A 15,312-nucleotide genomic window follows, 5' to 3' on the forward strand; every position below is an offset into this window, starting at 1 on the left:
ATAGCTATTAACAAATGTTTTAGCTATATGATTTTATTTTACAAATTCAATTTTGGTGTTGTAGTAAAATAAACAAAGATTAAATTATATATTGTACTCAATACATTTCCCGTGCATCGCACGGGTTAGCGACTAGTTTTTTTTTTTTTTTTTTTTATACAGCGACTAGTATTTTTAAATTTGAAAGAAAGATTAGTTATTTTTTATGACTTTTTATTTTCATAATTGTTATGTGTATATGGAAAGTTTATTTATTTTAAAATGTATTAATTTCTAAAATTAATACACCTATTAAGAAATGGTTATTACAATAATTTTAAAGAGTAACAGTTATTCCTCATTTTAAAGAGAGATGGGTACAAGTTACACACAAGAGTTACACATTTTTTAGATCATTAATCTATATATATATATATATATAAAACCGAAGCCTTTGCTGGCACCACAATTTTCCACGTCAGCATAAAAAATAAAAAATAAATAAAAATTATAACTCCTCAAAACCCTAACAACCTTACCCCTCTCTCAAGTTAAGAAATATAAAGCCACGGTTTCTGCAAACTCTCTCTTTCTCCAGACGTAGGAAGCCCTAAAGCATTCAAGATCTACAAAACCCTAGCAACCTTACCCCTCTCTCAAGTTAAGAAATATAAAGCCACGGTTTTTGCAAATTCTCTCTCTCCAGACGTAGGAAGCCCTAAAACATTCAAGATCTACAATGCACGGTATATATTTTAGCTTATAAAGTTCAGTTTTTGTAAGGTTAGTTTGTTTATATATTTAGTCCTTATGTTTAGGTTTAGGTTTTAAGAGATTTATATATTACTACTATGTGGCTGAATTTCCCGTGACATCAGTTTTATGTTTTTTTTTTTTTTTTTTAAATTTGTTTTATGTAAGGTTAGTTTGTTTACATCAGTTCTTTATCTCAAAGATAAAGCTTTTATTTCTACCGCAAGAACTATTTAAGTATGTATCCCTTGCAAGCACACATGAACTTAAATTGTCTTTTAATATATGCATACTTTATTATTTTCTAATAGTTTTCCCGTGCATCGCACGGGTTAGCGACTAGTTATTATTAGATCTAAGGATAAAAAAAACACTCATAATAATGTTATTATTACTTCCTAAAAATTAGTGATTTAGGTATTAATTTTTCTTATTAAAGAAAAAAAAAAAAAAAAAACTATAGCATTAACTCCCCACTGTCCTCCACGTCATCACCTTCTTCCTCTCATCCTCTCTCACGTATTTCTTCTTACACTATGTACTTTTAGGCCATCATCATTATTACTCCCTTTGAGACTATACCCAGTCAGTCAGTCAAAAGAGCATTTTAGTGAATAAACCAACAAAATCAGAGCCTTTTTTTTCCAGCATCTGTCCCTGTTTCCCTTTCAACCGTTCGTGTTCAAACATCATTCTAAAGGATGTCAAGGTACACTTTCGTAATTATCTCCCAATCCCAAGGCCATTTCCACAGCTTTAACCCTCATTCTATATAAGCACTCATACCTCCCACTCTCTCTCACCCTAGTCTCCTTCAATAGTTCAAAACTTGTCCTCCTAATTTCTTCTCTTTCAATCCACGTTTCTTAGTTACAAATCTTCAGTCTTTGATCTTATAGATCATACCAATTATGAGATTTTAGGTACGTAATGGGATATTTTACCTAAGCCTCTTAATTTCTTTATGTTGCATAAATATTCTCTCTAAAAGTGTTTTACATCATGCATGTTCTCTTGGTTCACTTTTCTTGAATAGTGTAATATGTAAAACTTTTTGAGGATGAAGATAATGGATAATATTCTTGTATTAATGCGTGTAACATGTAAACTTATTATCATGCTCTTTGTTGCTTTGTACAGATTCTAGAGTGCTTGGTTGATTCTAATCTCATGCAAATTAAATGTGGTAAGTTCTTTATTTTCCAGATTATAAAGAAAAAAGGTTTTTTGATTTTTGTTGGGAAGAAAAGACGAGTGAGTAATATATTACTCCCTAGAAATCACCATTCTTTTTTTTTTTTTTTTTTTTTGAGAAAATAGAAATCACCATTCTAAAAGTACATAATGTAATAATAACAGTATAAGAGTTACACATTCTTTGGACCATTGATTACTATTAGATCTAAGGGTCAAAAAACACTCATAGTATTGTTATAAAGGGGTGTGCAGCCAACCTGTCAACTCGTCAACCTGCTGGGTTGGGTAAGTTTTTAGGGCTTGGTGGGTTGGGTTGGGTTGGGTTACAAAATTTTTTTGGATAGCGGGTCGGGTTGGATTTGGGTTATAAAATTCCAAACCTACCAAACTTGACCCGACCCACCCATATATTTAATATATATTATATAATTAATAATTAAAAAAAAAAAACCAACTCTTCCTATCCTATATAAAAGCTAATTAGTTCAAACAAATCCTAGTAAATTACAATTGTTATCTAATCATTAGTGTTGTTTGCCTTTAAGGAGTTACATTGATACTAATCCTTGGTTTTTTTTTTTTAATATATTTATATTTATATTTTTTATGCTCAATTTAATAATAATAGTAATAAAAAAAATTGTCAAACTCATGGGTTCAACCCGACCCATGTGGGTTGGGTTGGACTTTTGTGATGGGTTGGGTTGGACTGGGTCAAAAAATCCCCTTTTTTTTAACCCACCATGCAAACTCCTAGTCATTATTACTTTCTAGAAATGAGTGATTTAGACATTAACTATTCTTATTAAAGGAAAAAAAAAAAAAAAAAACTATAGCATTAACTCTCCATTGTCCTCCACGTCATCATCTTCTTCCTCTCATCCTCTCTCACATCTTTCTTCTTGCACTAGGTACTTTTAGGCCATCACCATTGATTTCTAGGGAGTAATCTATTACTCACTCGATCTTTTCTTCCCAACAAAAATCAAAGAACCTTTTTTCTTTATAATCTGGAAAATAAAGAACTTACCACATTTGCATGAGATTAGAATCAACCGAGGACCAGGGGCGGCACTACATTATTGTCAGGGGTTCATTTGAACCCCTGACTTCAAAAAAAAAAAAAAAAAATATATATATATATATACATATATATATGAGAATAAAGAACTTACCACATTTGCATGAGATTAGAATCAACCAAGGATAAGGGGCGGCACTACATTATTATCAGGGGTTCAAATGAACCCCTGACTTAAAATATATATATATATATATATATATATATATGAGAATAAAGAACTTACCACATTTGCATGAGATTAGAATCAACCAAGCACCAGGGGCGGCACTACATTATTCTCAGGGGTTCAAATGAACCCCCTGACTTTCAAAAAAAAAAAAAAATTTATATATATAAAATATATTCTTTTTGGTTAGTTTAACACTATAATTTTTTCTTAAAAATATTTTTGCACACCCTAACTTAAATTTTACACACCTTTATTATAAATATTTCCAATTCTAAGAATAAAGAGTAAGTGTTTGTGAATTGTAAGTGTCACTATTTTTTATAAATTTATATTATATGTGTGAGTGTGTCTAATATTGATTGTGTGCATTACTTTTTGTTATAATGTTATTTGTGTGAATTATGAAGTGTGTGGATGTTTGTGTGTACAATATAAATATAATATAAATTTATATAATTTAATAATTAGGAAATAGAGATGGTTTGTTACATGTGTGTGTATTGTTATCATGTTATAATAATTTTTTGTTATAAAGTTGGTAAAATTTAAGAAAAAAAAATCGTAAAGTTAGTGATTGTCCAAGCATTTGATTGGTTAAGTAGACACTAGTGTATAATTTTATGTAAGAATGAGTGTCGTTGTGTGCATTAATAATTAATACAAAACCAATGAGTTTAGTTTAGTCATTTAGTTTAAAATATTTTTATAAAAACAATAACAAATTGATAATAAAAACTGCATAAAAATAAAAATGTTAGATAAACTTAAAAAAATAAAATGATTGTAGGCTCATACCTACCCACATTGGCAATAGATACTCATAATTCAAAATTTGAATACTTGTAAAAGGAAATTGTAAAATTTCATGGATTATTATTATTATTTTTTTGTCAGTAACTTGATATATTCAAGTTTTTTTTTTATTAAAATTTTTTAATGAACCTCCTAAACAAAATTCCTAGAGCCGCTACTACGGCAAGCACTCTAAAATTTGTACAAAGCAACAAAGAGCATAATAATAAGTTTACATGTTACACGCATTAATACAAGAATATTATCCATTATCTTCATCCTCAAAAAGTTTTACATATTACACTATTCAAGAAAAGTGAACCAAGAGAACATGCATGATGTAAACTCTTTTAGAGAGAATATTTATGCAACATAAAGAAATTAAGTGGCTTAGGTAAAATATCCCATTATGTACCTAAAATCTCATAATTGGTATGATCTATAAGATCAAAGACTGAAGATTTGTAACTAAGAAACGTGGATTGAAAGAGAAGAAATTAGGAGGACAAGTTTTGAACTATTGAAGGAGACTAGGGTGAGAGAGAGTGGGAGGTATGAGTGCTTAAATAGAATGAGGGTTAGATCCTCAAAAAAAAAAAAAAAAAAAAAAAAAAAAAAAAAAAAAAAAAAAAAAAAGAATGAGGGTTAAAGCTGTGGAAATGGGCTTGGGATTCGGGGATAATTACGAAAGTGCACCTTGACTTCCTTTAGAATGATGTTTGAACATGAACGGTTGAAAGGGAAACAGGGACAAATGCTGGAAAAAAAAGGCTCTGATTTTTTCAATTTATTGGAGATTCTGGCATTTTACCCTTAATTTTTTAAAAAATTAGCAATATACCCCTGTTTGCAAACTATATAGGAGCGTGCCCCTGTTTCGATACTCAATTATCCTAAAATCGAGTTCAATTAAATACTCGATTTGTAGAAAATCGAGTTATGCTTGATCAAACTTAAAAAAAAAAAAAAAAAAAAAAAATTGCGTGGAACTCGAGTTTCCGGAAATCGAGTTCCATGCAAAAAAAAAATTTATAAGTGTCATAGCCCCATATTTAGGGAGCCCTATAGTGACGTTTTAAAGCCCTATAGCAGCGTTTTCCTGCAAATTTTTTTATAACTGTGATTGGCCCATATTCAGGGTGCCCTATAGTGGCATTTTTAAGCCCTATAGCGGCGTTTTCCTGCAAAAATTTTTTTATAAGTGTGATCGCCCTGTTCTGGGAGCCCTATAGTAGCATTTTTAAACCCTATAGTGACATTTTCGAGCCCTATAACGGCGTTTTCCTGCAAAATTTTTTTTATAAGTCCCCATATCAGGGTAAGGGAACCTATAGTGGCGTTTTTAAGCTCTATAGTGACGTTTTAAAGCCCTATAGCGGCGTTTTGGAACTCGACTTCCCTAAAATCGAGTTCCATGCTTTTTTTTTTTTTTTTTTTAGTTTTATTTGGCATAACTCGATTTTCTACGAATCGAGTATTTCATTGAAACTCGATTTTAAGGTAATCGAGTATCGAAACAGGGGCATATCCCTATATAGTTTCGAAATATGGACATATTGCTAATTTTTTTAAAAATTAAGTGCAAAAGGCTAGAATCTCCTCAATTTATTCACTAAAATGCTCTTTTGACTGACAGATTGGGTATAGTCTCAAAGGGAGTAATAATGGCAATGGCCTAAAAGTACATAGTGCAAGAAGAAAGATGTGAGAGAGGATGAGAGGAAGAAGATGATGACGTGAGGATAGTGGAAAGTTAATTCTATAGTTTTTTTTTTTTTTTTTTTTAATAAGAAGATTTGACCAATAAATCTAATAGTAATTAATGATTTAAAAAATGACAAAATTTAGCTACAAAATTGGTTGTAACTTAAGGCTACAAACTCACTCAATAAAATAAATACTACAACATATTTTGAAAATCTAACCGTTGAATTGCATGTTCTTTACGCCCTTAATACATATGTTAAATTTTGTGTCAATCAGATATCATTTACTATATGATCTATAAGCTTATATTTTGTGCATAATTTTAAATTACAAAAACTTGCAATTTAAAAAATTTATTGATGACATAGCTATTGATTTTTAATTTTCTTGAAATTTTGCAAGCATGGAGGATATAAGAAGAAGATGTAATCCAATGGTGGATTTATCAAAATTCACATCCAATAAAAAGATATTAAGTAAGTTTGTAGCCTAAAACTACAACTAATTTTGTAGCTAAACTTTGCCCTTTAAAAAATGTGTAATTCTTGTGAACTTACACTAGGTGTAACTTGAACCCATTTCTTTTAAATAATTATTATTCATAAAAAATGACTATTCTCTATAATAAAAACATAATCAAATTATTTAAAAAAAAAAAAAAAAAACTACTGAATAGCTAAAGCAGAAATAACTATTACATTACCGTATTTATTATAGTCTGCCAAACAAACCTTTACTGTTTACCGCTCCTATGGCTATATAAATGGACGAGGCCGGCAGATGGCAACAACATAAACCATATTAGCCTCCCCCCTTCACTGCACTAAACCCATAGAGACTTTGGTCATCTTGTTTCTGTAACATAACAACATGGCGATATCTTCATATCAATTTACCTTGTCCGACAATGAGATCTTGAGACAAATTTGTCCAACCCACTTCCACGTTAATGAAAAGTTGGATGTTGAATCTCTTTTCATTATGGCCGAGAAAATCCTCAACCGTTCCACTCTGGTGGTTGATAATTTTTTGCAGGTATAGTATTAGTATACCTTCTTTTGAGAAAAAAAAAAGGTCTGAAGGTTTACACTTCAGTAATTCTCACTTTCCTCTACCAATAGACCATGCATAATAATTTGGTTTTAGAATTTTATTACAATGCTTTGTTTAGACTTTTAGCATATTAGTTATATACTACGACTTTTCTTTTTCTTTTTTGTTTTAAAAATGTTAAGACCGTGATATGAGACTCATTAATTGTTATTAAATATATGATCGATCACTTCTTTTTGTCCACTGGCTTTGTTCTATTAAAATGCCATGAACACTAGCTTTGACACTTAATTACAGCAAAAGCAGGGTACCCAAGCAACCATTGAACACTTGGAGGAGAAGACCCCCAAAGCAAGTTTTAGTCCACCATTGTGTTTACTCAAGAAAATTTCCTTTGAGGTAATTGCATTTTTCTTTTTTCTTTTTTTCAGTTTCACTCCTTTTTGTATTAAAAGGATAATGATCAATTTAATATATATATAATATCAAAATGTTCTAAATATTGCTTCAGACCCCATTTTGGTTTGTCCATTTGAACAAAACATTTTGATACCGGCTTATTTCAATGTATCGTTTTGGGGTTATTGCTAAAAGTTTCTATATATATGTTACAAAATTTATATACCTAAGTCTACATCATATGATATTATACAATACCTAATTATTAATTCAAAATCAATAATATGCACATTCTTAATATCATCGTTGCATAATATGAAGATATAACATGTGATATATAATTAAAGAAAAAATATATTAATGAAGAAAAAAAAACTGTCATATATGTGAGTAAAGTAAACAAGAAAAACACATTGTTAAAGGAAAATAATAATAAAATGTCATATGTGAGTGAAGTAATATTAAAAAGAAAATTGAAGAAAAAAATAATGATTCATTTACATACCAACCAAAATCACCATACTAAGTAGAATGAAATAAGATGGTCGGGATTTAGAACACAAGGGAATAGATGAGTAATTTGTACTTGTTAATTAATTGAAATAAAAAATCCCAACTGTTTCGGGCGGAATAGAATGGAATTCATAACTAGTATATATGGAACCATTTGGTCAATGACATTGTCTTTTTATTTATTTACTCACATCAAATTTTTTTTTTTAAATGTCAGATGCAATGCAAGGAACCAGGTTATCCAATTGCTCATGAACAACACTGTCAATACTTAATAATTTGTTATCACGCTATTCCTGGGATGCAAAGGCAGTGCTGACCCTGGCGGCTTTTGCTTTGGACTATGGAGAATTCTGTCTGCTTGTGAAAATTCAGTCATCGGAGGAACTCGCCAAATCAGTAGGAACACTCAAGCGAGTACCTGTTCTCTTAAAAGGCGTAACAATGCAGAAGAACCAGCAAGCCTTTATTGATCTTAACAAAGTGGTTAAAACCACAATGAAAGTGATTAAATGCATCTTTGAGTTGGAGAAACTGTCCAATTTTGATTTTGACACAAAGGATGGATCCGAATTGGCAACAGTGCTGGGCCGTATCAAATTGGATGTTTATTGGGCTATTACAACCATTGTAGCAAGCACAACTCAGCTATCATCCTGCCTTATTTTCGATGAGTAAGTTCAAGTTCTAGTTCAAGCCCATGTATATTATATGGCATCCTCAAATCCTGACTTAGTAGTCTTAAAGAAAGTTTATCTCACATCTTGATAAAGTCTGTAGTTATTTTGTGATTTAAAACTCAAAACATTATTTTGCAAGGTTTGTATAGAAAAATTTATTGTTAATGTAATATACTTCTACTATTGACATAGAAAAAATTACCGAATTTTTCACTTGATATTTTAAAAATGTTAGGATCATAAATAAAGTTACAACTTGCCTATAACTAAAATCACAACTTGCCCATGTGACCAATTGTGAGTGGTGGAGTCCATAACTCCACCATTCACAACTCACTTCACGAATAAGTTATGACAAAGTTGTGGCTATAGTAAACATTTGATAAAAGAAAATACTAAAGTTACAAATTATTTTACAAACTTTTTTACAAATAGCTAAATAAGTTGTTATTTGTAAGTCAAATAGTGATGTTAGTGGTGGACTCAAATAAAAATTAGTAAAAATTTGCCACATTTATACTTTTTGTAAAAATATTGTAAAAATGCTATAAAATACATGATTGGTCCCTACCATATCACAAAAACACAAGCCAATTAAGGATGATATAGTCATATAGATGCATGGTATATACTATATACCATCTTACAACTGTTAAAAAACCATGGTTCTGTTAATTTCCAGGGACAAGAAACAGGAACTAAACCCCTTTGCGGATAAACTGAACGTCATCCTCACCGAACTCGAGAAGCAGATAGTATTTTGCAAAGAACAAATAGGTTAGTACTTAGCGGTGGTTTCATTTATAATGATGCAAACTTCCTTGCTTGTCAGTTGTGATGCACTGCACATTAAATTAATTCATTGCCTTAAAAGATGGACTAGTACTATAATGATGAAAGATCTTGGTTTAATGCAGCGGAGACACAGGATTACGGGAAGCTCGTAAAACTTTTTCAAACCTCTATGGAGATCACGGAGGTACTTCATGAACTGATCGATCCAACAAACAGGATGCAGCCACTGATTGATGGTTCTACTAAAACACAGGTATGCTTTTCTAGTACATGCATCTTTTGTTCTTGTATAAGAGGATGAGATCACTCAATAATAGTTTGATTGCCGTAATATATATATTTCTACTCTAGAAGTGCGAGTGTTGTTGGAAAAAAAAAAAATTTATATTGATCTATCAATTCTATTTTAAATAATGTTACCTTACCTCTTTCTTAAAAAAAAAAAAAAAAATACAAACGGTTATTTATATATAGCTTTTAAACATTATAATATTGAACCAAAAAAAGAAAAGAAAAAAGAGTATTTTATATATATATATATATATATTCTTTTTTGTGTATGGATAATTTAGTGGTTGGGAGGTAAAAGATTTGAATCTTAGATATCTCGTTAAAAACATTAAAAAATGTCAATTGAGTTACAATATTTTTGACAAAATATATATTAGAGATTATATTATTTGAGTTATTCAAATAGACGTGTATACTCAATAATAATTAAACCCTATTTAGCACGATATATATGGACTATTTATATTATAAATAGTAATTTGATTTCTTATAAACTCATATACAAATTTACATTATCCAATTTTAAATTTATATAAGTATATTTTTAATACACATACACATATAAATAACTATTATTATATATGCCCCAATTGAAACCTATACTCACGAACTTGTTTAGAATCACATTATTATATATATTTGACTTTGGTTCGTTGATCATAGTCAAACATATACTTAAATTTGAGCTTCATTCTTTTACTAATTAATTTTTTTTTTTTTTTTTTACTTGGGTGGAACTCAATCTACTTATGAATAACTCATACCATTTAATTAAAGCCTTAATTTTATAACTTCCCCACAAAATTATGTGAGCTAAGGCGGGTACATGTTTTTTTTTAAAAAAAATAGTAGACAACTAAGTTCTAGCTGATCAATGTGTGAATTGACACATAATAATTTTCTTACCGAATCAGTGCTAAGATAAGTTTCTTGACATGCACCCATTAATGTATTGCACAAATTGCAGGTTGAAATTGATGTCCTGAAGGGGAAGAATATCTTCTTGTTCATTTCAGACCTAGAAATCTCCAATGATGACATTTCAATGCTTCAGAAAATTTTTGATAAAGCAGGGAAGGAGAAGGAGGAGCAATATAAGATTGTATGGATCCCATTTGTGGAGCAATTGAGGGAGGGCTTGGATAAGGAATTTGAGACAAAGCGGTCTACAATGCCCTGGTACGTAGCGCGTTACTATTTACCAAAAGCAAGCTGTAGGTTCATCAAGAAGCAGTGGAACTTTAAGTTTAAGCCCTTACTTGTGGTGTTGAACCCTCAAGGAAAAATGGAATGTGAGAATGCCATCCTAATCTTCAGTATCTACGGAGTTGAGGCCTTCCCTTTCACCAGCGCAAAAGTGAAAACTATGGAGACGGATTTCAGTTGGCTTTGGTCACCGATAATTAATGCTAATTCTGAGATTGAAAACTGGGTAAAGTCATTTCACAGATCTAATGCGTGCGCGAACACACACATATAGAAAATGCTAAGCCTACTAAAAACTTTCAAACGGACATGATATTGAATATAACAAGATAATAATAAATGACCATTTGAATTATTTTTTATGATTGGTGATAGCATCAATTTATAAGAGTTTGATAAAATTTATAGTAAATCTAGTATCACTTATAGACATATATATCTCTTGCTCATTCAGATCAAAGAGAAGAAATACATCTTTTTGTATGGAGGCCAGGACAAAGAGTGGATCCAAAAATTTCCTGAAAGGGTAAAGGTTCTTGCTGATCAAGACTTGATAAAGCAAAAAGGGATATCTATACAGTTGGTGTCCGTCTCTGAGAGCGAAGGAAAGGTCGACCTAGTGCGCTTCTGGACCAACATTGAGAGCCTGTTCATTTCCAAGGCTCAAGGGAAAACCCAGATAGACGAGGTGGCTCAAGAAATCCAGACATTGCTTTCCTACAAGAATGAGAAAGAATGGGCTGTGCTCACCAAAGGGTCTAGCGTGGTATTGGTGAGTAGTGGCGAAGTTATTTTGAAGGTGGTGGAAGAGTTTGAAAAATGGAAGATTAAGTTAAACGAGAAGGACTTCGCATTGGCTTTCAAAGATTACCATGACGAGGTTTTTAAGGATGAAAAACACATCTGCCACCACATTAAAATTCCATACAACACTGGGAAAATACCAGAGACCTTGGAATGCTCCCATTGTCAGCGCATCATGGACACGCATATCAGTTACAAGTGTTGCCACAACGATGGTGCTGCATAGGCTGTGCATTATGTTGTTACCTCACTTAAGACTTAGTATTGCTACTAAATTAAATAATGTGGTTATATTGGTAACCAAATGAGGTGAGGTGTGCTGTGACTATTAAATATTTATGTTTTATTATGATGTGTGATCTAATGCCACTAGAGAAAGGCATGCAGTGTGTTATATTTCCTACTTAAAGAAGCCCCTAGGAAAGGGCAGAGTGTATGTTTTATTGGTTGTGTTATTCCTTTCTCTTGGTTTATGAAAGGAAATCTGTGTAATTATATTCATATTGGTATTGATATATGTTGCATTACTAAGTCTCATCTTTTTCCACAATTTTTTTGTTACAATTTTAATGTAATAGATTATGAGTCTGTCTATTACTTACATATGGATCAATTATTTTTTCTTCATTGTTCAAACTTTGTCACATCACAATTGTGGTAAAAAAACAAAAGTGTAATAGTTTGTGGTACTAGATTTTTTCTTCCTGCCCTAGTGAATAATTTCTTCCCTTTTTGGCAGATGGCAGTATAGAAAATCAAAATTAGGGATTAATTGACCTCATTCTCGAAGGGTACTGTTTGATCTGTATTGAAGCCAAGCAGGCCCAATAGGCTTTTATCTCTTATATCCAGGCTATTCTAGCTTCTCTCAGTTCCTAATCATCTCAGTTCCTAATCAGCCCACTACATGTCCAGGTTAGCAAACTTGGAATGTTGAACCTTCCAATTAGAACCGTGGGGCCTTAGCCCTATGGAAACTCTTCCACCTGTTTCCATAGGTTGGACTTTATGTAGCCTTATTTTAAATTTTAATGAAATGTTTTCTAGTGTAACATAAAAAATCTCAATTTATTACACAATTTTTTTTTTTTGTAAATTATAGTATCACATCAAAAGTCTTAATTTTTGCCATAACTAGTCGCTAACCCGCGTTATACGCGGGAAGGTTTTATATAAATGTGATACATATATAACATATGCAAAATTAACTTGATTTCTTTTTCTTCTTTTGTTAATTAAATGCAATTTCAATTGTCCTTTAAGATGTTACTATAAGTTGAAAATTATTCCAATCAAATGATGGTGCCTTATGCTAATCCAAAATAAAATTAATTTTGCAAAATTCAACATTAATATCTATTTGTCAAATCCCAATAATTGAGCAAAAGAATATTGCCAAAATCCTATTCGTTAATTCCTTAACCTTCTTGAACTTCCACACTAACCAACCAAAGGAAAAAAAAGCACCTAAAATTTAGGAGTATGGACCATCTAGCCAAATTAAGTGCAAATTTAAAAAATAATTAACTTAAATTTTGAATAACATTAAAATCCCAAAAGTAGCAAAAATAATAATAAAACCTTAAAATACGACCTTAGACACCTATGCATTCACTTACAACAAAAGTAGCAAAAGTTACAAAGAATGATATGTCAAGCACATATTATTCCCATATCGACACAAACCTTAGGCTAAGAAATCACTTTGCACATCCCCATCATATTTTGTGCAAGCCCACACACAACTTCCTTTCACTCTTCAGAGCATAAGGAACGTATCATCAAACTACATAAACTAATTAGGATGATAGTTTGATATCTGCCGTAACAATGTGCAACTTAAGGCTCTACTTTCTACACCACTTTTGCACCTTCTAAAACACCAAAAATATCCAACTTCTTAAAATGAGGTTGTTTAATGTAATCTCTTTTAAACTAAATCATTAAAATAATTTTATCGATTTTTTTTAAAATAATAACAAAAAATTAGAAGGATAACGACCGTGTGAAAAAAATTAAACATTTTAAAACTCAAACTCAAACTTTTGCACTCACCAAGGAAAGTAAAATATTGTTAATGCTTTTTCACTGAGCACTATCTTTATGAAAATCTCAAACCATGAATCCGAGGTTGAGGCTGATTCTATAATAGCCTAAATAGCTGCTATGTACCTGAAAATACCAAATAAACAATCTCAATCAACCAAATTAACTCTTTTGCATCTTTAGCTTTGTATCATATGATGCATTCTTATGGTCAAAATTAATGCCTCTAAATTATGTTACTGGCTGGTGTCACATTATGTACATAAATATACTCTATTCTATAAGATGGAAAGCTAATGCAGTCAAATTTTATTATTTAAAGGTTGTTGACTCTATACTTGAAAGTTATAGTGATGAAATTTGAGACCCTAACATCAAAGATAGCAAAAGAGATTCAATTGTGTTCAGGTTGATTGGTGAGAAAACTGTGAGGAAAAAAAAAACTAATTTAAACATTCCCAAGAAATAAACAAAGGCTTACACAAAACATAACCTACTTACAAAGAAACAAAACAAAGGCTCACACAATCACATCTTGAATTGTGAACATAAAAAAGCTATAACTGAATGCAAGAACTTAAAGGACTTATTAACACGTAGTACCGATGATATGGAGATGTTGGAGTCAAGCTACACATTCTTGGGGACTTAAGAATTGCACTACCACCGCCTTCTGATGAGGGGAAAAAAAGAAAGAAAAGAACAAAACACAATAAAACAAATACAATTTGTCTAAATAGATAAGGATTAGCATTGCAAAACCTTCAAACCCACATTATAATATAGATGATAAATTTACCATGAGCTTGTCACGGTATTGTGCCATATGATACTAAATTGCTAGCCAAGACAAACTTTCGTCTAAAACTAAAACATTGTTTAAGGATTGTCATTGTTCTCAATATATCGCATGGCTGTAATAAAGTACGGTGAACGGGTCTCAAATTTCATCACAATAATTTTATTATTCTACAGTTTGCCATGTGATTCATTGCTTCTTCACATGGAAAACTTTCATTGGAGACAAATTGTATCAATATTGTGTTTACTTTGAGCCGCTTCAGGTAGGGTTTGAGAAGGGTAGAGGTGCATGTTTAGGGTTTTCTTTTGTTTTATTTATTGAGGAGGGAAGAGAGACTCCTAATAGGAGTCTTTCTCTTTTTTTCTTTATATATATATATATATATATATATAGATGATAATAATGAGTTTTAGAGTTTGAGTTTAAGTTGGACTTGTTAGAGAGATAGAGTTTCACTCATTGTTAAGTTTGGATTAAACAAAAATAATTTATTTAAATAAAATGATAATTTTATTTAAATATTGTGCTCATGTGGAAAATTGTGAGAGTTTCAAAAGTTTCGGTTATATATATATAGATTATTAAAGGGGACAAACTGTTGTTATTTGTATGTCACTCTTTTCTGATAGAATCATCATTTTTTTTTCCCATTACGTGAAGAATTTTGTCTCAAAACTCTATCAGACTATCAATATTTAATTTAAAATAACATTTTTTCTCACACAAAATTAAATTTTTTTTTCACCCATCAGTGTCACTCTCAAGTCTCAAGTCTCAACTACTACCAAATTTTCCCTCAGTTTCATATCGTCTTTGAAATCATCACTAGCACTAGCAGAGACAACAAACAGAACCACCCTTTTGCAAAAAAAAAAAAAAAAAAAAAAAAAAACACTATTGTGGGAGGAACGAATCTTACCCCAATCAAGTATTGTTCACTTTAGGATAGGCAGGGTCGACCCTTGCTTCCACCCGCACGAATTTGCTTAATCCCACATCGAGGAGAGACATCTCCCACCCTTACCTTATAAGCACTTGGTCT

General features: G+C 31.2%; 1 pseudogene; it reads left to right on the forward strand.

Moving 5' to 3' along the window:
- The first annotated feature begins 6,505 nt into the window (after nt 1–6,505).
- LOC126719429 (protein SIEVE ELEMENT OCCLUSION B-like) lies at nt 6,506–11,684 on the forward strand (annotated as a pseudogene).
- Nucleotides 11,685–15,312: the final 3,628 nt, after the last annotated feature.

The sequence above is a fragment of the Quercus robur genome, chromosome 3 (genome assembly GCF_932294415.1).
Source record: "Quercus robur chromosome 3, dhQueRobu3.1, whole genome shotgun sequence".
Taxonomy (NCBI): Eukaryota; Viridiplantae; Streptophyta; class Magnoliopsida; order Fagales; family Fagaceae; genus Quercus; species Quercus robur.